This window comes from Bufo gargarizans, chromosome 4 (assembly GCF_014858855.1).
Source record: "Bufo gargarizans isolate SCDJY-AF-19 chromosome 4, ASM1485885v1, whole genome shotgun sequence".
Classification (NCBI taxonomy): Eukaryota; Metazoa; Chordata; class Amphibia; order Anura; family Bufonidae; genus Bufo; species Bufo gargarizans.
The window spans coordinates 178,859,699-178,882,148 of NC_058083.1; the positions used below are offsets into that span (position 1 = coordinate 178,859,699).

A 22,450-nucleotide genomic window follows, 5' to 3' on the forward strand; every position below is an offset into this window, starting at 1 on the left:
TTTCTGCCGTCATTCTCCTGTGTTTCAGTGTATGAGGATTTATGACAATGTTATTTTCCCAAAAAAGTATAATGTATTATAACACTGTGTATGGTAGATGTGACTGTGTATGGTAGAGTATTGAGGTGTGTGTATAATTCACTGAGAAAGCTCAGATGAGTGAGGTAGAAAGAATCAAGAAAAGCTGTGTTGTTTCAGCAAAGTGTAGTGTTGCCTGCAGACTGGAGAATTGAGGGGTTGGAGTACTGCCATGAACCTTACACAGAGGACAAACACTTTGACTCATGCTGACTGTAGTAGATCTAGACATAAATTAATGTCTAGCACCACATTTATTATGTAGCCATTAACATATAAAAAATTCGTTTTTTTCTGATCTTGTAGAATATTCATGTCTACAAGTGTCCATGCACAGAATAATTAATGATAAAGGAGTTTTCCAGGATCAGCATATCAATGGCTTATCTTAGGATAGACTATCAATATCAGATAGGTGGGAGTCCAACTGTATATACTCGCTTGATCAGATGTTAGAAGGGACCACGTCCTTTATTGCTTACCTTTTCCCATTTACCTGCCAATTGACCTGCTGCAGTGCCAATAAGTAGATGGTATACCGGTAGATGGACAGAGGAAAACATTAAAGAGATGCCTGCATGAGAGCGATGGCTCCTTCACACAGCTTTTCCTAAGGATTAATATGTTGTACCTGGAAAATTAAACAACTTTAAAGCCTACATTAATTTCATGAATATTGGTGTAACTTTAATATATTTGGCATGTGGGTAATGTTGACCAGTTAAAAAAAATATCTACTTCTTTTCAGAGGCTGATAGAAAACTGGGTTATGGAATTCCCATCTAACTGTCAAATTCCCATCTAGACCATGACTCCAACACTACTAACCAGTGCTGCTAATTTCAATATGCCTACCTAGAACGTGTGCAATGTAACGAGGGGTTGTCAGAATGGCTAATATCTTAGATGTTCCATATTGTACTTCAGCAGCACAACATAAGGTTTAATCTGCTTCTTTCCCCACTAATACAGAAGAGCAAAACAATTTGTCAATTATGCATACAATTACAGAACTCCAATAATGTCCCACAGACACCGAAAACGGATGTGTTTTTGCCCTTCTTTCTCTAGGAGGAAGGTGGGTTTGATCTCCTTGTGACATACCAGAGGCTTCCCTGGCTCAGCCTGCCTCCTGTTGCTTCTCTGTAGGCAGGTAGGACAGGGCTATCCTGTTTCATTACCAGAATTTTTTTCTAGCCTGCTGCCAGCTCTGTTTTATTGGTGGAATACTTTGGCCTAGCTGCCACAGATCCTGTCTGTCGGAAGCAGCATCCTGTTTCTGGCGCATATCTGCTTCAGCTCTCTGGCTTCCGGGTCAAGCACCATCTTAGTGCTCCCAAGTGCTGCTACCACTAGTTCCAGTCTGTCAGGAGTGTGACATAGTTTTGGTTGTCCTGCCTTACTTCTGCTATGTTACACGGGGTGTTGGGTTCGAATTGCAGCTGAATTGTGTGTCCTTCATCAACTTCATCTGAATTGCAAATCCTATCCTAATGTGAACTAAACTTGGACTCTTCATATTCTGATGCTGGTCTACCGGATGATTATTATTTGCTTTATAAATACAAATCTGTGCATCTGATTAATTATTGGCCCCTTTGCAATGTTTATTTTTTACTTACCGGTTACCTGTCCCTGCCCCTGTCATCATCAGTAAATTTCTGGTTTATTACAGGGACGCTGCTCCTGAAAATGGTACCTGTGCACTGTTTTGGCAGCCCTGGCTCCTCTAGCTAGATGATATCATAAAAATGTCTCTATTCACAAACCCCATCTTGCCAGCAATTTTTGTTTTCTACTGCAGAGACACACATTCAGTGTTTGGTATCTGCGTAGTAGAAACCAGTTGTGCCTCCAGTGTGCTCTTCCCGCAGCTGCCTTGATAATCAAGTGTGCATACTAGCATTGTCTGTTCAGGTGGCTGACATTCTCTCAAATTTTTTTTTTTTTTTTTTTTTTTTTAAGGCCACATCATGTTTGCCCTTTCAGCTGCTGCTACATGATTTCATGAAAATGTATTGGGTTAAGTCTGAAAGGCTGATTTTGGTTCCAGGTTCAAGTCAATCTACAAACCGGATTCCCAAAAAGTTGGGACACTAAAGAAATTGTGAATAAAAACTGAATGCAATGATGTGGAGATGGCAAATGTCAATATTTTATTTGTAATAGAACGTAGATGACAGATCAAACGTTTAATCCGAGTAAATGTATCATTTTAAAGGAAAAATACGTTGATTCAAATTTTCACGGTGTCAACAAATCCCCAAAAAGTTGGGACAAGTAGCAATAAGAGGCTGGAAAAAGTAAATTTGAGCATAACGAAGAGCTGGAAGACCAATTACCACTAATTTGGTCAATTGGCAACATGATTGGGTATAAAAAGAGCTTCTCAGAGTGGCAGTGTCTCTCAGAAGCCAAGATGGGTAGAGGATCACCAATTCCCACAATGTTGCGCAGAAAGATAGTGGAGCAATATCAGAAAGGTGTTACCCAGCGAAAAATTGCAAAGACTTTGCCTCTATCATCATCAACTGTGCATAACATCATCCGAAGATTCTGAGAATCTGGAACAATCTCTGTGCGTAAGGGTCAAGGCCGTAAAACCATACTGGATGCCCGTGATCTCCGGGCCCTTAAACGACACTGCACCACAAACAGGAATGCTACTGTAAAGGAAATCACAGAATGGGCTCAGGAATACTTCCAGAAACCATTGTCAGTGAACACAATCCACCGTTCCATCCGCCGTTGCCAGCTGAAACTCTACAGTGCAAAGAAGAAGCCATTTCTAAGCAAGATCCACAAGCTCAGGTGTTTTCACTTGGCCAGGGATCATTTAAAATAGAGTTTGGCAAAATGGAAGACTGTTCTGTGGTCAGACGAGTCACGATTCGAAGTTCTTTTTGGAAATCTGGGACGCCATGTCATCCGGACCAAAGAGGACAAGGACAACCCAAGTTGTTATCAACGCTCAGTCCAGAAGCCTGCATCTCTGATGGTATGGGGTTGCATGAGTGCGTGGGGCATGGGCAGCTTGCATGTCTGGAAAGGCACCATCAATGCAGAAAAATATATTCAGGTTCTAGAACAACATATGCTCCCATCCAGACTCAGGGAATACCCTGCATTTTTCAACAAGATAATGCCAGACCACATTCTGCATCAATCACAACATCATGGCTGCGTAGGAGAAGGATCCGGGTACTGAAATGGCCAGTCTGCAGTCCAGATCTTTCACCTATAGAGAACATTTGGCGCATCATAAAGAGGAAGGTGCAACAAAGCAGCCCCAAGACGATTGAACAGTTAGAGGCATGTATTAGACAAGAATGGGAGAGCATTCCTATTTCTAAACTTGAGAAACTGGTCTCCTCGGTCCCCAGACGTCTGTTGAGTGTTGTAAGAAGAAGGGGAGATGCCACACAGTGGTGACAATGGTCTTGTCCCAACTTTTTGGGGATTTGTTGACACCATGAAATTCTGATTCAACATATTTTTCCCTTAAGATGGTACATTTTCTCAGTTTAAACTTTTGTTCCGTGATTTATGTTCTATTCTGAATAAAATATTAGAAGTTGGCACCTCCACATCATTGCATTCAATTTTTATTCACGATTTGTATAGTGTCCCAACTTTTTTGGAATCTGGTTTGTATAACCTGAATCCCAAAGCTTTTTATGAGAGGTTATTCTACAACTTCTTCAATCTGCAGGGCTTCCCTGACTACTGTTCCTGTTGCCAGCCTTGAGAATCTGGCTTTTGCACTTGTCTACAGAACTTCAGGATTGAGTTTCCAAAGAGGGGAATCTCAAATGCATTCTTGACATCAGGTTGGCTGCTGACATTTTGTCTGATGCTCCACTAGATTCTCTCAGGCTCAGCTCTAAAATCTGGGCCTTGCAGATGGGCCTTGTGGTTGGAGGAGTGGTCAGGGGACGTGTCTTCCTGGTCAATTTTCAAAAGTCTCAGCTATGTCTGGCTATGAAGTGCAAGTTTCTGGGGTTCTCAGTAGATTGTGTTTCAATGTTTCTCATTCTGTCCAGCCAGAGAGCTCACAAAGTCATGCCAGAATTCAATGGCCTCTGCTGTAGCCATTGTGTCTGTATTCAAGCAATGATGAGAGTTATAGGCCTAAAGAACTTCGTCTCTGTATGAAGTCCCCTGGGCCAGGGTCTACATCAGAAGTCTTCAGATGGAGATTCTCCAGCAGTGGGACAGATTGACAGCCAGTCTTGATCATCATTTCTCTCTTTTATGCAGAACAATACAGTATCTAAGTTGGTGGCTGCAAATAGACAGAATCTGCAGAGGGATATTCCTATGTCTGCCCCCCCAAATTATCTCGATGGCATATACACCCAGTATAGGCTGGAGGGCTCACCTAGCAGATCGTTGGAATCAGCAACAGTGGTCTCCGACAGAGTCCTTCCTGTTGTCCAATCTCTGGGAACTGTGGGCCATTCACTTGGCGCTCCTCTATTTCAAGGACCATTTGCGAGGTCTTGAGTTTTAGTACAGTCAAACAATTTGGTTTTCTACATCAACAAATAGGGCAGGACCAGGTCAACTTTTCTATCTGTGGAGTGCCGTCTGATCATGGGATGGGTGGAAACTTACCTTCAAGATCTGAAAATCATTCAGGGGTTATGCTAATTGGACTGGCTCAATAGGGATTTCCTTATCCAGCTAGAGAGGAGTCTTCGTTAGGAAGTTAAGTTTTCCTTCAGGTCTGCAACCGCTTTGGCTTTCTGGAAATAGATGTCATGGTGACGAGAGAAGATGACTAGGTTTGTCCCCTGTACAGGAACAATCATCCAGACTTCCTGGATGGGCTATCCATCTCCTGGAAAGTTTCCATTGATCATGAGAGTACTCAAGAAGATCATAGAAAATCAAGCGGCAATGATGGCCATCCTGACGTTTTCACCACACCAGCCTTGGTTTCCTCTCGCATTGAATCTTTCAAAAGGAGTCTTCTAGAAGAATCCTCCTCTGGGAAAATCCTCCTTCCCCAGATTTTGTGATCCAGAATTTTTCAGTTTGTTGGCCTGGAAAATGATCGGAGCTCCTTACAGAACATAGGTTTAGATAAATGATGTGGTTCAGAAGACTTCCCCCTAACAAAGTCTTTGGTTGTATTATTAGTTATTTTCTGCCTAGTGTAAGCAGTGCTTGACCCACTGTTCCAGAGGTTCTGACATTCCTTAAAGAAGGTTTTTCCAAAGGCATCAACTTTAATACTTTGAAGGTCTATTTTTCAGCCATCAACTCATTTTGTAATGGGAGATTCTGTAATCATTTAATTAAAGGGGTTGTTTCACGTCAGCAAATAGCATTTACTATGTTGAGAAAGTTAATACAAGCCACTTACCAATGTGTTGTGATTGTCCATATTGCTTCCTTTGCTGGCTTGATTAAGTGTTCATTGCATTATACACTGCTTGTTTCCATGGTTATGACCACCCTGCCAAATCCAGCAGTGGTGGTCGTGCTTGCACACTATAGCAAAAAGCCTGAGCTTAAGCGTGCTCCCACAGTCCTGGTCACCAGAGAGGCCAGAGCTTTTTCCTATAGTGTGCAAGCATGGCCACCACTGCTGGAGTGCAGTGTAGTCATAACTATGGAAATAAGCAGTGTATAATGCGATGGAAAAATTAATCAAGCCAGCAAAGGAGCCAATAAGGACAATCACAATACATTAATATTTGCCTTGTGTTAACTTTCTCTACATGATAAATGTCACTTGCTAAAGTGAGACAACCCTTTAAGATTTTTTTAGAGCTGTCAAGATCCTGCATCTTCCCATCAAGTCATGTGTTCCATCCTGGAACTTGCCTACTATTTTAGAGGGACTTTTGCAACCACTGTTCAAGCCACTGGTGGACGTGGTGTTCCTTACTTTAAAGACGCTGTTCCAGATGGCTACCTTCAAATTTCTCATCTCTGCCTTATCAGACATCCCCCTGGTTTCCCTCCTAAAGTTCCATCTTCTGTGTCTTTAGAGGAAGAGGTTTACCTTCAAAACTTCTATCTAGATCTGTGGAGGAAGCTTAATTTCAGTCAACCAGTTTGGAGCCAAGCTAAATCCTGCAGAAAACCCCCCAGCAGGAGGTATCAGCCCTTGCCCAGGATCAATGATACCTCCCAGACATGTTGGCACCTACCTTTCATAAGGAATTATGAATCGCCTGGCCATCGCAGGCGCAAACCGGATACATATTTGTGTCCTGGTGGCCACGAGGTACGTGCCAATGGTCTTTCTTTAATGGGGCGAGGTCAGGGAAGGGAGATATCCGAATCTCCCCATAGAAACCACATAACGGTACCAAATTTGGACTCTACTTGCAGCCAGAACCCAGGCAGATCCGTTGGTCCCAGAACTACCTCCCTGTGACCCTCTGGTCTGGAGCTATGAACCCTAAAGAGTTTTGTGGGTCATTTTCTGCCAGTCCAGAAGATGGGGAGTGGACCCCTCCCTGAGGCCAGGAGGGGAGGGGTCATCTACAGGTTAAAAGGCTTGTTCCAGCAAGCGGGCAGGTCTTTCTCTGAAGAAGGGTCACATCATGTTATGTGTTTAGAGGGACCCCGGAACTAGCTCAGATCACGGCCCTTCATGTGGACTGCAGCAAAAAACACCTCACCACCAAAAGGAACTTTCATTTTCCCGGTAACTGACTTTTACACTGCTTAACCCTGTTGTACCCATATAATCTGTAACCTCAGACCACTGTAAATATTCTCTGTGTATATTGTGTTAAATCTAGTGTGCCCTTACGGCGATGAAATATATATAATTTAATCTTGTGCTGTCTTGTATCTCGATCACGAATCCCCACGTCCGTGTTTTGGCCTAGTTAGAAGCTACCGCAGGTTGGTTTGTCACCCTACATAATCCCGTTAGCTGACTTGGCTTATATCAAACGAGAAGCTGGTGGCAGATTTCCCAGGCTGAGACAGCGCTGTTTTCACTGCGGCAGTGAAAAGGCTCTCTCAGCTTGTTGCCTTTCTGGGCCCGCGTGGACAGAAGGTGTGTGTGTGAACTGTACCAAGCGGATCTTACCTGCTACCCTGGAAGGCGTAACGTCATATTTTTGGTAACCAGGGACAATACCGCATCTCGTGAGCTCGATGTAGTTGATGTCAAGCGGGCATGAGGTGTGGTATTCGTCACAAGGGGAAAATCTGAAGTCAGTTTTGCTTGAGTCTGCATTGGAGTACTTTATGCCACATTTATCAAATGTCTCATGTTACTTGATAAATTTGTCTTATACTTAAACCTAACACTTTTGTCTAGAGACACTACTCCAGTTTTCATACTCCACCCTCCTCCTGGAGTGAGATTGCAACTTTTTTGTGACGTGAAAAGTCTCAATAATAAATCTGGAGTCAAACTCATTAACATAGCTAACCAAATCCCCCCATTTTCCACTCACAAAACTGGAGTGGTGTAAAAATGCTAAAAAAATTTTGCTCAATCGCTTACATTTCGCCCAAGCGATTGCAAAAATTACAAAAGCCCTATTTTTTGATGCCAGAATTTTGGAGTAAAGGTATGATAAAGTGGGTACTCTGTTCCTCCAGTTCTAATAAGGGTAAGTGTTATCTCCAAGTCCTACACAGTTATGAAATTACCATAATCCACCAGACCTGCTTCAACTTCCTGGGCAGAATTGTCTCATGTTTACTTTGACCAGATTTGCCAAGCGGCCATGTGGTCTTCTTCCTGCATGTTTGCTAGACACTATAGACTTCAGGCTGCAGACAAGTGTTGGAAGTGGCATCTACTTAATTTTGTGCTGCTGAAGGACAAAATAGAAAATTTACTCACCAAAATTTCTTCTTTCCAAGAGTCCTGAAGTAGCACATTTTTTCCCACCCATTAAACTTTATTGCTGCATACTTACACATCTGTTTTCTTCATCTGGGTGACTTTGTGGGAGTTCCTTATTTGTCTAATTATGTATCCATCATTTAATTAATTGTTTTGTTTGTCTATCCTAATAGGGGAAGAAGTGGGTTAACCCTTATGTTGTGTTGCTTCAAGACTTTTTCCGATCAATACTTTGGTTTAAAATACATATTTTGCAGTAGCAGGGTACTTAACATCTTCAGACAAAACATGTTTTGCTGTACAAATCTTTTTTTTTTCTGTTTATGGCAGATCTTTTATTGATGCTATCAGAGGGGTCTGGCAGCAGCTTATTTTCTGATCCCCATGAAAGAAAAACATGTACTGGGTGTGCATGTTTATAGTGGGGAGGAATTATTGTCTATCTAGCCATCTTAAGTGTTTGACTAGCTTAAAGAGCCTCTGTCAGCATGATCAGCACTATTAAATCAGACATACTGCCTGATAGGGTTGATCATGCTAATTAAATGATACCTTACTTTTGTCAGTATGTTAAACATCTGAAGAGATATTTGTGTTTGTATTCATATGCAAATAAAGGGTGGGGATGAATTCCAGGAGCACTGCTTTTTTTAACACTTCTGTGCTCTGCAAACTCCCTCTTTCCCCTTGACTGACAGGGCTAGACATCAGCATGCTGAGGGCAGAGCTGTGTCCTAGTGTGTACATATGATATACACTGCTTACTATAGCCTTACCATGTTGTGAATAGAGGTTGTCTGTGCTTAGAAAGCTAATGTGTATTACTGGATTATTAACAGGTACAATATATGATTATAAAATATAGATGCCAGTAGTATGTGTTAGCTTTCTAAGCATAGAAAATCTCTATTATAAAATCTCTATTATCAATATAGCAATTCTATAGCTTTTTATTATGGGTTAAATAAGGGAGAAAAAAAAATAACCGAAGAAACAAATCTAGAATTCTTTCCTGGGATTTGCAAAGCTGACCACTTACTTCCAGGTTACTGCCTTATCTTGATGAGGATACCTGTTTTCTATACTTAGAAAGTTAATACATATTATTAGTGTCTCTATTATCATATATTATTTATGTTAAAGGGAGTCTGTCACCACATTTTAGCATGTTAGACCGTTAAAATAGGGTTATGTGATCCAGCCAGAACATAAAAACGGTACCTTTGTGGTAGAAAACGGACTTTTCAATTTGCAGAAAACGAACTTATAAGATTATCTTCTGAGCCCACTCAAGTGCCCAGGGCGGTCTCTCAATCCTCGGAGCCCCAGGCAGGAACCTCCTAAACGGCTGATAACTCCGCCCTCCGTGCGCCTCTGCCCGCCCGTTTACTCCCCTGTCCCTTTCCACTGCGGCTGTGCGGTACAAATCGTAGCGGGCACATGCGCAATAGGTATTGCGATGCCCTGCCAGGAGCGGGCATCGCATTGCGCATGCGCCCGCTACGATTTGTACCGCACTGCCGCAGTGGAAAGGGACAGGGGAGGGGAGTAAACGGGCGGGCAGAGGCGCACGGAGGGCGGAGTTATCAGCCGTTTAGGAGGTGCCTGCCTGGGGCTCCGAGGATTGAGAGACCGCCCTGGGCACTTGAGAGGGTTCAGAAGATAATCTTCTAAGTTCGTTTTCTGCAAATTGAAAAGTCCGTTTTCTACCACAAAGGTACCGTTTTTATGTTCTGGCTGGATCACATAACCCTATTTTAACGGTCTAACATGCTAAAATGTGGTGACAGACTCCCTTTAATGAATCAGTAATATATATTAGCGTTCTAAGTATAGAAAACCTCTATTCTCAACATGGCAAGGCTATAGTAAGTAGTGTATATGATATGTACATTCTAAAACACAGCTCTAGGACACAACTCTTTCCTCAGCATGCTGATGTCTAGCTCTGTCAATCAAGGGGAGAAGACATGTGTGTTACATAAGTAGTTCTCCAAGGATTCAGCACCACCCCCTGGTGCTCCAACTTACTAATTTGCATATAAATAAAAATGCAGATATTTCTGCAGTTGTTTAATATACAGACAAAAGAAAGGCATAATTTTAATCAGCATGAGCAACCCTACCAGGAAGTATACTGGGTTTAATAGGGTTGATCTTCACAACAGAGCCTCTGTAAGAGCTTATATTTTTTGTTAGAAGTCTTCCTTTCCTTGCCGCCATCCCTTATTAGATTAAAGGTTCTCCTCCAGCAAGCTGTATCTGAATGGGGAACTCCTATTATTAACTGTGATTTGTGGGGGAAACACAAGAATAGTTATTTGTCCTCCATGTTCCTGCTTCTTGACTTGAGTTTATAGACAGATATCTCAAATATGGGACCCAACTGTAAGCAGGTCTGACACCCTATACTCCCACTGATTATTTGTTCTTGGCAGATGCTGAACCTGGAAGCAGAATGCTCTGGCCACTGTGTAGTGGGCGTGCCAGTGTATTGCAGTTCATTTCCAATTAAAACAAAAGGCAGCTGAGCTGCAGTATGCTGGCACGGCCACAATATAGTGGTCAAAGTCTTCTGCAAACAATTAGTTTTTTCGGTGCTGGTGGCTGCTGAGATCAGTTGATTGGTGGGGGTGCCGGATCATAGACCTCCACTAATCCTGAGGATGTCATCAATATCTACAGGATGGAAACCCCCTTTCAAGGAGTTGTATTAAATTTAAAACTCTTAGTTGTATACGTCAGAAAACAGCTCCACTGTTTTCTATTGTTTGTTTCTGTATCGCTGCTTGGTCACATAATTAATTACAATGCAAGACACATCCCATGGACAAATGTGGCACTGTTGAAGAAAGAAGCCATGCTTTTTAATCTCATACAATTCCTTTAAAGGGGTTCTCTGGTCATTTCAGCTAATCTGTATTTGTTAGTAACTTGCCTATGTCCCGAATGGAAGTGGCCACATCCGGCCAGAACCCGGCAGAAGTGTCTGTTAGGCACGGTTGTCTAAAACAGACATTTACCATACATCTGCATGATAAAAAACAATTGTTGACATATTTCACTGTGATATACACTACATTTGAATATGTTGAATCTACCGAAAACAACAGGTTTTAATTACTTACTCTACATTAGGTTGCAAATATTCAAACTTCCTTGATCCAAATTCTTGATTAATCCTTTAGTTATAAGATACCTCATATATGTTGACTCATGTCTCAATCCTTTAATTTGGAATTAGGTTAATGGGTCATCATCATTAAAAGATTCCTTCCCAAATTATTTATATGCAGTGTCCTGCAAATGACAGAAGAAAATATTTCCCTTTCAGTTTCTCGGGCAACTCCCTATAGCTATTGTTAGAATCTGCACAAACAACTCGAGCACCTAAGTTTCAATCTCTTTATTCTTGGCATCGCAGGCAGAGAATATGAATACTGTGGGCACAATACTGATACTGTAGTAAAATATCTTATTAAGTGGGAACGCCATTGTGTAAGGTTGCATGGTTATATGGTTATCTGGAAATGATCTCATCATAGCCTGAAGTATAACAAGAGTGATAAAGAATATGGTATGTGGATGGCCAATTATCTTGATTTCACACAACCAGTTTTATGTGTGGTGAAAGGGCCTATAGCGGATGTTTATACTGTAAATGATCACTTTTAATCACCCATTAAGATGGATGGACAGCATGGTAGCTCAGTGGTTAACACTAGTGTTGAGCGAAGCAGAATTCAGTCTGCATCAAAAACAAATCTCTTTGCGCTTTGAGGTAATGAATCAGTTTTTCCTAAAATGGCGGCTGCACATGTTACAAAGTGAAAGGAAGAAGCCACGCAAGATCACCCATAATGCCATGCAGCCAGCTTATCTGCAGGTAGCCATCCCCTGTGATCCTACAGCCTTGTGAGGACTGTGAGCAGTTACAGGCCAGCCCAGAATGGGAGGAGAGGTCCACTGTGGACTCCTTTCAGCGTGCAAATACTGATGATAAGAGTCAGTTGGGAGCACATGTTGCGAGATATCAGGGATGTGATGGAGAGTCCCAATCCAACATTACTTTTCATATAAAGCTGTACCAGCCCTGCACACATTGAGCAGAAGGTGGGCCTATCCTTGGTCCTCTCTGTGACTGGTAGAATTCACGCCAGCGCTCATGTATGGAGTTGTAACTGTGGTCAAGGACAATATCTGTAGTTTACAGCCCACTGGGTAAATCTGGTTCCGACCCAGGCACACCAGCAACTTGGCCAGGTGATGGCAATGCCGCCTCCGAGTTGTAATGCTGGAATTATGTGCCGATGTCCTCTTCTGCCGCCTCATCCTCTACCTTGTCCTCACCCTCCAATGTAGGAACAGTTCACAGTGGTCCTCCAGCTTATCACCTATGCAAAGCTAGGTGTTGTCATGCGGTTCTGCACTTGGTCAGCCTTGGCGAACTGAGCCACACCAGGTAGGAATTGCTCGCCGTCATCAATAAAGAAATTGAACACTGTCTCCTCATCAACTGGAGGTAGGAACCATAGTTACTGATAATTGGAAGAGCATTTTGTCTGCACTGCATCAGGGAGGGCTGACTGTTGCATGGTGTACGTCTTCAGTCTGGTTCTCACCCAGTTCCTGAAGTCTTCCACCCAACTGCAAGACATCTTGAAAATGTCAAGGATTTAGCCACTCTTACCGTGCAAAACACACCCTCCTTCAGCTGTAGAGGCAAAATGCTCTTGCCCAACATTGCCTGATATGTGACATTTCCACCTGTTGGAACGCCATGCTTTGTATGTTAGACTGCCTGTACAAGCAGAGGTAGGCGGTCAATGATTTCTTAATTCTGCAAAAGTACAGGTCTACTCCCCAGTGTAACTTCCATGTTAGACAGTGGCAGCTCATGTGTGACACGTGCCATTTGCTCAGGCTATTTGAGGAGGCCACTTTATTTGTCAGTCCGCAGAACTATGGGATGAATGATGTAATTCCACTCCTTCACATTCTGGAGGGAATGCTGACAAATCTCATTGGGGAGAGGACAGAAGACGTAGTGCCTACATATTATGGCCACCTGACCCTTAATGAGGACGAACTGGCAGAGGAGGAGGACACAAACGCACTGGAATTTTATACACAACTAGGTGGTTTATCTGCCCAAGCAACAGGAGAGGAGCATGATGAGCTGGAGGGTGATGATGCAGCTGAGGCAGTTGACCCTGACAGATCGTGGCAGTATGCAGTGGAGATGGAGGAAAGGAGGCCCTCTGAGTCCCTTGAGCAAATGGCCAGATGCATGCTTTCTCATTTGTGTAGTGACAGACACATTGTCAGGAATCAGCATAGGGATTACTACTAGATATTCACATTGTTAGACCCTCTCAGAAGATCTAAAAAATTGGGACATTTTTTAGTCCTTCTGAGAGGGATGCAAAAATTGACTACTATAGAGACCACGATGGTCTGACCAGGGGGACTCTTTGCACTCTCACTCCACTGCCATTACTGTAAGGGGGTGGGTGAAGTAGCAGCACCAGCTACATAAGCAGTAGCTTAAGTCTGGAGTCTCTGATGAGAATTATTCTTCAGCTGCCTTCTAAAGAAACCACTCAGCAGCAGCAGTGGGACATGCAGCAGAACCTCAACCAGCAGGTGGCGGCATACTTGGATCATGGGTGACAGGGTGCAGTCCACGATTCCCTGGACTACTGGGCATGCAAACTTGAAGTATGGCTGCAAGTGGCCGAGTTTGCCCTAGGCATGCTTTATTGCCTGGTCAGCAGTGTGGTATAAAAGTGGGTGTTCAATATAGCAGGAGGGCCTTTCCACCCAAAATGTTTAGAGACTAACCTTGATAAAGATGAATCAAGCATTGCTGCTGTTGTTAGGTTATGCACTACTGCGATCTGCCACCATCTTGTGCTGTATACAACTGCTGCCACAATCCCCACTTTCAATGTTACTTCCACTGCTGCTCGACCCACTCCATACTCTGTTATGGGGCCACTATTGTCCCTGTTTGGCCGTGTTAACATCACTGCTAATTTTCCGTTAATATGATCAGATAGAAGAACAGAAAAGATTGTTTCACACAGTCAGTATTTGATCAGTATTTGTAAATCAAAAGCAGAACTGGGTCCAAAACACTGAAGAGATGCAAATATTGCCATTACATTTTATCTCGGTTACATTTATCTCTGTATCTTTGCTGGCTTTACTTCTTCCAAATCATCATTCAAAGTCTCCATGTCCTAGAAAAGTCAGCAAGATGCAGAGAGAGGAGGAGCTGGATGTTCCTGATGACATATTCCCTTTGATATAAGAGGATGTGGAAAAGGAGGAAAAGCAGATGGCAGAAGAAGGGCTCCCACCTGTAGGGCAGGAGAGCGCTGGGGTTGGAGAAGTAATGCCATATGCATTACTTTTCTGTCCGCACCGGCACGCTATAGCATTATAGCTGTGTAGGACAACACCTTTTCAGGTACAGCCGATTACCAGCGCTACATCTGTGTTATCAGTCCCCTGATGATTTTGATTACCTCCAAGGAAACGCGTCGGGACAATTTATTTTCACCTACTAGTGTCCCCCTGCTGTACACCCTGACGAAGCTGGGCAGTCGCAAGATTAAAAGGGACAAACAGGGAATCCTAGTAAGGTGTGAGGGACGGCTCAGAGGGGTCTCCGTTGTCAGGGTGAGCACTCTGCTCCCTGGGCGTAAAGATTAGCTCAGGCCAAGTAGGGGCAATTAGGGTCAGAGTCCCAGCACCCTGACACCGGGACCACCCCCCCTCCCTCCCCAGGGACCACGAACCTACTTCAGACTCTTTCATTTTTTGCACGGATAATCATTGCACAAGCGTGCGTTCACTTATTATTTATTTGGCTATTTTAATGGATGTATTAAAAGTTAAGTATTAACAAGGAGGCCAACTACCATATCTGTTCCTTTGTCCTATGCACCCTAATAGAGATCTATTAGGGTGAATGAGATTTTGACACACTCCTTACTAAGCTGTGTCTCACGCACAGCGCAGCAAAGAGGTTACCATGGCAGCCATGGGAAGCTTCTGAAGCGTCCTGAACCCCAGCGATTTCACAGCTTGGTCTCTGATCAGAAGGCAGCGGGATCCCCATCCCTCTGCCTTAACTCACAGATGCCGCAATTAGGATTGATCGCGTCATCTGATGGGTTAAATGGCAGGATTGCCATTCCCCGTGATTGTGGCCAGGTGTCTTCTATTCGATACAGCAGGCACCCACCGCGTATGGAGCGGACTCACTGAAGCAGTCGGCTCCATACAGTCGATCAGCCACCATGATGTACAGGTATATCGGATTCATAGCGATTCATGGCAAATTAATTTGTAATGAATCAAATTTCTTGGCAAACTTCGGCGAATCGGCCAAATCAAATATTTTAAAAACTTTTCTCATCTCTAGTTAACACTGATGCCTTGCAGAGGTGTGGTCTTGGCTTTAAATCTGACTAAATCTGTCTCACCATCTCCTGGGAGAATGGCATCTGCTTTCCCCCTGCCACTCTGTTCCAGCATTGAGGTGATCACTGGCATGACTCATGCCAATACCCCAGTGCTTCAATCTTCCTAAAGACACTTCCCTGATGTCTGTATGCCGACACAATAAGGACTTTTTTTTTTTTTTCCTGCAAAGTTGTGTTTGTTATGTTTGATATCAACCTTGGTTTCTTGACAAAGTTTCTATGTTTGCTGCCCATTCTGACCTGTCTACTGATAAGTACCAAATTCCACCTTCCACAACCCATGCACCAACTGATTACAATTCCTGTCGATCACCTTGAGACCACACCTCAATAACTTCAGCCTATCTGTAATGCTAGCTGTTGCTAACAGAAACTACAATGGGGGACGCAACATGGGATTGCGTATGGGAAAGTCCATAACCCTTTGAGGAATGCACAAACCTTTAGACTATCTCCTAGTTTAGCATAGAATCACATGTATCTAATGGGTATGATGGCTTTAGACTCCACAATTATGAGTTTCATATTAAAAGTGCTGCTTACCCTCTGTGAACAGCAACCAATACAAAACCATGAACAATGTGCATGCTACAGTTCTAGACTACGGCTTACCTGATAATAGTGTGGTTCATCTGCGCTGTATGAACAGGACTTCTGTTAAAGAAACATTCCCGGCAAAACCAATGCCGTACGGTATATTATGTCTATTGTAGGACCGGAGGGGCAGTGCATGACTCACAGATCCACACACCCGCTTTAGGGCCAGCAGTAAGTATTACACAGAGTATCATTTCTTTGGCGTGTTCCTTTAAGGTCAGAAATCTAATGTCTGTGTTTACACGCCATGCTGAGTGTGCAGGAAATGTTTACAGGCAGCACATTGTTTTTCCACATGCTCCCACAGGAAACATTGACTCTTCTAAACTCCATCCACTGATCCTTTCATGACCGATTCCGTAAAAAATGTCAGATAGGGCTTTTTTCTTAAAAGAGGATTTCCAATAGTTCATGTAGACAAAGAAATGTAGACCATTCTAGCTCCTAAATCAAGACCAGTCCAGCAGGTTTCTACCAGAAAGTGCATACTGTGGAAAAGGCAACTTTATTTACTAAGTTTTTCTGTGCCAGACTGCTACTACTTCCTTATTTGCATTGTTCAGTGCGCCACAAGAATAACCTATTCACTTATAACTTGGAAAACAAATAATACAAACACTGTGGATTCCTTGTATTTCCTCCATCACAGGCTTCAGAGCTGAAATCTCTCAATGGTAACCAGCCGAATTTTGAATGCTGCTTTGGGCTATCATACAGGCTGTAACTTAGGTGCAAATGATGCAAGGTAGCTTTCACTTTTTATGAAGATACTATGCTGCACATAATCTGTGAATTTGCTTTCAGAAGTGAACAAATGCTCTGAGTTCCCTGGAAGGTCTAGCAAATCTGAACTGTATTTGACCTAAAAAAAATTATGCAGATTTTTTTCAACAATCTTCCCAAAATGATTTGGATATTGTGTTTATGCTGCTTTTTCTACAGCATTTCAAGATTATACATACCATCTGTTAATCACAATGACCTCTCCTTTGACCAGTTCCCGACCACTTGTTGACTAGACTAAATAGGTCTGGAAAGTTGTCCTTCATCCTTGCAGGGACATTTTAAAATTACCTTGCAGACATCACAAACTAATGATGCAGCTGAAGGAGCAGGAGTCTGCTGGCTCCCCATAGAGAAGACAGGGATGGTTTTTTACCATCTCTGCTTTCTCAATCGCTCAGTGATCAATGTGCTGGAGGCAGCTATGCAGTGCGTTTGTACAACCCTGTACCACCTCTGTGAGGACTGTAGTCCCTGTGTAACCAGGACTAAAGTGTCAGCTCCAGCAACAGGAGAAATCAACAGTAAATGAAAAACATGTCACATTAAATGCCCCCCAAAGGTTTTGTATGACCATGAAGTGCACAAAGTAAAATGTAAAAAAATAAAAATAAATAAAGTCTAAATGAAAATTGAAAAAAAAAAAAAAATTATATAAAAAAAACACTACGCCATAGCTTCTAGATTCGCCCCAGGAGACAATAACCCATACATCCCATATATCACAAAGGCCATTATGGAAAGGGGACATAATTAGAGAAAAATATTTTAGTTGCATGTTGTGCTATCAACAAACAAGTATTTAAAAAAAAAAAGATGCCGTAATCAGCATTGATTGCGGCATCTGATGGGTTAAATAGCAGGATTGCCATTCCCCGTCATTGTGGCCGGGTGCCTGCTGTATGATACAGCAGGCACCCACCGTGTATTGAGCGGACTCACTGCAGCAGTCCGCTCCATACAGTCCATCAGCCACCATGATGTACAGGTATATCAGATTCATGGCAAATTGATTTGTAATGAATCAAATTTCTTGGCAAACTTTGGTGAATCGGCCAAATAAAATTTTCTAAACTTCACTTGTCTCTAGTTAACACTGATGCCTTGCAGAGGTGTGGTCTTGGCTTTGAATCTGACTAAATCTGTCTCAATCCACCATCTCCTGGGTGAATGGCATCTACTTCCCCCCTGCTGTTCCAGCATTGAGGTGATCACTGGCCTGACTCATGCCAATATCCAAGTGCTTCAATCTTCCTAAAGACCCTTTCCTGATGTCTGTATGCCAACACAATACGGTCTTTTTAGTTTTTTTTCTGCAAAGTTGAGTTTGTTCAGTTTGATATCAATCTTGCTTTCTTGACCAATGTTCTATTTTTTTTGCAGTTCAGATGCACAGACCAGAATCCCACAGAAGCATTTTGTAGCGCTTCCATGGGCATCCGATGAGTGCGTCTGCTCCGTCCTTGTGGACTCATTCAAGTCAATAGGTCTGCATCCCATCCGTGATTCGGACTGCACTATATTATGGACCCGCTATATGTGGGCCACAATAAAGGCATAGGACACACACGTTAGTATGCATGAGCACTTAAAAAATCCTGCCGGTCTGCATAAGACTCTTCAAATCGTGCAGCTGCAGGAGCTGGGAGCCAGTTGTTAGAGACGGCAGACGTCCCCATACAGTAGGCGGAGGTAGTTTACCACCGTCCCTACCTTCTTCTGCATCACATAAATGCCTTCTCAGCCAATCAGTGTTAAAAGAGGACCAGGCAGAGGACCACAGCAGATGACATCTGCCCCCCCCCCCCAGCACCACCACTGCAGCAGTAAACTAACATCTATATAACAGTTTTCTCTCTATGCGCCGACTAATACAGAAGGACAATATTTTTCAATGATGTAGTACTGCCAAAATGAAATAGAAAAATACAGTTTAGCAATACACACATTCTCCTTGTGTGAAGTCAGGTTGCCTGAGTTTGGAAAAATGGGGATTCAATTGAATGTGGCTGGGCTGCATTGCAGATACATTGCAAGACTGGAGCTTTTTCTGGGAAGAAAAAGTAGATCCGTTTTTTTTTGTAATATCTGATGACCCTTTTAGGACATCCATTCTTTTGACTACTTCATTTCTAATCCCCTCTCCCTCTCATAAGATAGAAAGGTTCAGTGACATCTCTAGACTTATATCTTTGTTAAATTACCAAATTGCCAAATGACTTGCTCTCAGATTACGTCCCTTGCTTCTCATACTTATAGATACTGATCAAGTAAGATTTGTTCTCCAAAGAGAAGGAAAATATATCACGTATAAATTCCTATACCTAATCTACTTAGTTGAGTGTAATGGAATAAAGGCCATTTTCCTATGCACTGATGCTAAAAAAGTATTCAGCGTGTATCATGGGTCTTTATGCGATTTGCCCTCCTAAAATTCCATATACCCATTCAGTTGGCAGACTCAATGTTCTCTACGTATTCCAAACCGTCAGCTAGAGTAGCAGTAAACACCTCCTCTACCATTTTCAAAATGTCGAATAGATCCTGGCTTTCTCCTCTTCGTTTGCGCTTACTATTGAGACTCTTTTGCAAACCATCAATCTCCTTATAAGCCCCAGTTGCAGTGGCAGGATGCAGAAACTCACTGCTTTTGCAGATGATATCATGTTGAGTAAAACAAATCCTCACACAGCTCTGCCTCATCTGCAGCTTCTTTTTGATAAAATAAACTCAAGAAAATTATAAGTTTTAAATATCTCTCTTCCCCATGCTGAGCATAATAAACTGGCTGAACACTCTCCTTTTGATTTGACACCCATCATCTATCCAATATCTTGGTATTCAAATAGTGGCTAATATGGACTTCCTATAGAATTTAAATTACTTACCATTACTAGACGATGTTACCTGAATAATGGATAGTTGGTATGTTCCGATTACTTTGTGGATAGACAGAAACCAATTTAGTAAAATGCATTATCCTTCCTAAAATAATTTTGGGGTCATTTATCAAAGTGATTTAAAGTAGTTGCTTTGAGAAACTAAGCCAATTCTACTTTACACCCGTTTGATAAAAGACCCCATATATCTTTTTCAAGCTTTATCAATAAAACTGCCAGCAACTTTTTTTTAATCCTTAAGGACACAAATTTCTAAATTTATATGACAATCCAGGCACCCCTGAATTGCTTTCCAATATCTAACCAGACCAGAAGACAAAGGCAGTATTGGTCTACCCAATTTTCGACATTTACCAAAATACTATACTTCTTAAAGGGTTTGTTCATGGGATAGGATATGTCATCAATATCTGATTGGTGTGGGTCAGACTGCCGGCACCCCTGCCTATCAGCTGTTTGAAGAGGAGACGGCGCTCTATTAGAGCGCTACTTCCTCTTCATTACACTGCCCGTAGTATCGGAAAAAAAGTAATTACAAGTACTCACTCCATTCACTTGAGTACTTGTAATCACACTACACTGCCGCTCCAGAGGAGACAACGTCCATGCAGCGCTGCCTCGTGTTCAAAGAGCTGATTGGCAGGGGTGCCGGTTGTCAGACCCCCAACGATCAGATATTGATGACCTATCCTGAGGATAGGTCATTATTATAAAACCCCTGCACAACCCCTTTAATAGAGGAGTGGATTGAAAACTATCTCCCCATAAACTGTGAACATTGAGGACACTTAAGTGACAGGATCACTTTTTTTGCTAAAAGCTTATAATACCTTAAACCCTAAAATTCCCACTCCATGTAATACACTAACTCGAGCTATGTATTCTTTATGGGTATTGACCCATAAACAGAAAGCAACAGGACAAGAACTCCCCTCACTTTTACAGACATAATTTATCCCTTTCTTGATATGTAATAAAGTACTAATATCCCTAAAGGAAATTTATTAAAAGTCCTGCTTATGATAGGCCACCATCATGGTTTGAAAAACTCTGCTTTTGCAAGAACAAATACCCTCTTAAAGTAACTTCTTTAGTGTATAACCATTTGACAAGCCCTCCAATACAAACATCTGATGGTTTGAATTGTCTCAAAGCTTGGGAAAAAGATTTACATCTAATGTTTACACCTTCTCAAATGTCTTCCCTTCTTGCAGCACTAAAAACTATATCTAGATGTATTAGAATAAGAGAGAATGGCACCTTACCCCAGAAAAAATATCCCATATAGACCTATCCTAACCTTTTGGAAATGTGGAGAGCCTGGAGCAACCTATCTTCATATATGGTGGTCCTGACCTGTTGTGCAGCCTTTTTGGAAAGGCTTTCTCGATAAAACAAAAGGCGTTTTTGACATTGGTCTCACTTGTAGCGAACCAACTGGTCCTCCTACTTTTTTCAAAATTCTATTTTTACAGGAAACGTGACTTTGGCCAGACATTTGTTGGCAGCAGCTCGCCTTCTCATTTCTAATTCATGGCGGCTGGATAACACAATATCCCTGACAAAATGGACCCAAAAGGTAGATTGGAAGAACTAGCCCATTGGGAACACTAAAAGCTTGAAAATGTTCTATAAAATGTGACACCCTTGGGCCACATATAAAGGCTTCTAATGCTGCTTTTGGACTTCTCTTTCCTCCGTAACTGCTTAAAAGGTTTCTTTTTCTCTAATTTAGAAACCTGCTGTAGTGACACCTTCGATTTACCAATGCTATGAGCTATTTTCTTGCTGTTCCGTCTTTCCCTTACCCCCTGTTGAGATGGTGAGAAGTTTTTAGACCACTTTTCATCTTATGGCCAAGTTTGAAAATACAGGCAGTCCTCTATATACATATATTGATAGAACTATATATACATAATAGGCTACCACCTAACAATTGGAATCTATTAATTGTGATGTGAAAATCGAAACATCTATAGTTGTCTCCTATACCTACAAATCAGGGTTGCCAACCAGACAACCTCTCCCAAAATCACAGACAGCCAACATTTTTTATGGGCATATGGGAAAACCATAATGACTGAAGATTATAAGTAATACATGTCCACAGCTTAATATACTGATGAGAACTTATTATCAGCATTTACTGTGAGCTGTAAAATGATGATAATTACCACCAAAATAATCTAGTCAAGAACCACTAGCCTCAAAAAAATCTGACACATCAGTTTTTTTTCACAGATTCAGGAAAGTCGCCTATTTTTACGGACTGTCCAGAAATTTCTGGACGGTTGGCAACCCCGCTACAAATAGATATACATGTGATCAAACCTGCTGTACTTGTTTATGTACCTCTGACTGATGGTTGACATTTCTGCCTTGTTTTCGAAGAAAACCACAGAAATAAGATAATAATGCACTTAGTAAAGTAGATGCAAGCACTATATATGGACAAAGTCCTCACTCTGATATGATAATATCTGAGACACTTAGTCAATATATTTTGATCAAAACACATCTAAGCCCGCCTACCAAACGCCAAGGTGGTCTCAGGTCAGGCAGGTCCTACGCTAAACCTACCTAAGCCGTTGGGCTTCTATGTTCAGGAGCGCAGACGCCGCACATATGGTGTGCTGCTCCTAGTCACCTCCATGTGCATCAAGCAACCAATGGGAGGAGGAGAAAGCACACCCATATGCACCACCTAATCAAGGTGCTCTATTGGATAGGAAGGGCAAAAGTGCAGAGGAATGCTACTACCAAGA

At 42.3% G+C, this 22,450-nt stretch overlaps 1 long non-coding RNA gene across 1 annotated transcript; it reads right to left on the reverse strand.

Annotated features, from left to right (window-relative positions):
• Nucleotides 1-10,808: 10,808 nt before the first annotated feature.
• On the reverse strand, nt 10,809-16,271 carry LOC122934064. Its single transcript, XR_006388630.1, has 3 exons — nt 16,018-16,271; nt 11,038-11,209; nt 10,809-10,939 (listed from the first exon to the last, which is right to left on the reverse strand). It is a non-coding gene; the product is annotated as an uncharacterized LOC122934064 (long non-coding RNA).
• Between the last annotated feature and the right edge of the window lie 6,179 nt (nt 16,272-22,450).